Raw genomic sequence first — 2,096 nt, 5'->3', positions numbered from 1 at the left:
CTATGAAGTTATGAAGGTGTTATCAATGTAAATTTATGGTATCAGGCCCAAACGGACAAGAAGCCATAAAGTTTCAGTCGCACTAAAAGAGCTTCCGAGGCGAGTTTTGGCGAGTTTTGGCGAGTTTCAGATAAAGTAAGGCTTTTCCTTTCAAATTGAAGTTTATGATGTTTTTATGGGGTATATTACATGTCTTAAATGAGGTTTGAAGTGGAAAAATTGCATAAGTATGCTTGACGTTAGAAACAAATTAAATTAAAGTCACTAACGTTAAATCGAAGTTAAGTAGTGTGTGGTGATAGTGGTGCTGCAGTTGCAGGTGGTTGGATGGCGTGTTGAAGGTATGGAAAGTGTTATAAAATGGGTTTTATTACTTCTGGTTTCATCCACATGACCCTCCGTTTTGTATGGTTAAAGTTTTTTGTAAAATAAAGATTAAAAACTCTATTTTCGTATCGTAGTTTTGAGCTAGTTGTTTGGAATTGTATTGAGTAATGTTGAGGTGATCTGATTATATATATAACTTCTGGAGTACAAGTACTTCTGAATGGAGAAGTTAAAATGATTAGGGGCGCTAGCTAATCGCTGGTAGGGAAGAAAGGAATGTGGCTATGGATAAACTACTATATTAATTGTATAACTCGGGTACCAGTACTTGGACTAGATTAGGTACTAGTTATCGAGAATTCTAAGCACCCAATGTTTGTATTAAGGTTTCTTACAGGGGCAATCTAAAGTATAGGAGATCTAATAGAAGGTGTAGATATGGTGCCGTATGTCAAATATGTTGGAACAGAATCATATGTGTATGAACAGTTGAAAATAAACAGAGGATGACATAGGTACACCCTAAAGGGGGAAAATGGATAAGAGAAATACAAGTGTGAGAGGAAATCAACTGACACTGTCACATGTTGACAGGACCACTTAAATTTCAAGTGAGATCCCATACTGGCACGAGTTAGCAAGAGCTCAAGGCCAACAATAAATAGATAGAAGTTGCGGTATCTCAGACCGTGCGAAGAATCATGGGTGCCTACAAAAAGAGGTGAATATGATAAGAGGGTAGTACTGAGCAAACTAAAGGCCGCAAAAAGGGTAGTAGGGCCATAATTGAGTAAAGATTAAGATATGGAAACACGTCATTGGTCGCTGATATTGGGATGTACAAGTAGCAAGGCGAGTAGAAATTCTCCTATGATAAGAAATAAGGAGACCAAGGAGTACATAAAGGAAGAAAAGAAAGAAGTAGGACAAAGTAGCGTTAGCACAAGCAAGTCCTAGTGTGAAGTCGCTATGTAAAGCAAGCGGGCCGAGAGACAAAAAGACTATGTTTACCTCATACCAGTGGTATAAGAGTAGTTGTGCAACCTATGAATAGTTATGTATAGCATAAGACCAAGCGGAGGAGTACATGATGAAAAGGAGTTATGATATTTTGGAGATGTTACAGAGGAATACAAAGAGAAGTTAAATCAAATGGCCAAAAAGGACACAGTCATGGTTGAATTAAAGGTCTACCCCGACATCAGTTGTAAGAGAGAAGAAGAGAGGGCAAGGTGAAACATGAAGACTAGCGAGAAGATGCTAAGGTAAATCTTGGGCTAAGAGGAGTGCCTTTACACATTATTACAAGGATGGCAATGGAATGTGACATGAGGACTTCCTAGGGGGTCACCTATCCTAGTACTACTCTCACCCAAGCATATTTAACTTCAAAATTCTGGTGGGATCTAATGCGTTAGTGCTGTTATGATCGCACATAATGGGAGAATCTGAACTAGTAGCAAAGCAACAATACAAGATTATGTACCTAGAGTATTATAAGTTACGATAAGGGAATTGTAGAAGAGCTTAAGCAAAATAAGAAAGATTAGCTAATTACTAACAGATAGTGCACTTGTATGCCACAGTTCTTCAACATAATACCAGTTAATGATAAGGCAAACCACATAACGGCTATACAGGTCATTTTGTGAGGGGACTTCAACACAACCTGGTAGCCAACTCTGATGGGCAAAAAAAGCAAAACCCAAAAGGCGAGCGTATCAGTTGATATCATCTAAAGAAGTCAAGAAGTAATATACGAGGTCAAA

At 38.3% G+C, this 2,096-nt stretch overlaps 1 pseudogene; it reads right to left on the bottom strand.

Moving 5' to 3' along the window:
* Positions 1–1,645: 1,645 nt before the first annotated feature.
* Positions 1,646–1,764, bottom strand: LOC129878019 (5S ribosomal RNA; annotated as a pseudogene).
* Positions 1,765–2,096: the final 332 nt, after the last annotated feature.

Source organism: Solanum dulcamara, chromosome 12 (assembly GCF_947179165.1).
Source record: "Solanum dulcamara chromosome 12, daSolDulc1.2, whole genome shotgun sequence".
Taxonomy (NCBI): Eukaryota; Viridiplantae; Streptophyta; class Magnoliopsida; order Solanales; family Solanaceae; genus Solanum; species Solanum dulcamara.
Note: the sequence above shows the minus strand (reverse complement) of the source record. Positions and strands in the feature narration are given on the sequence as shown.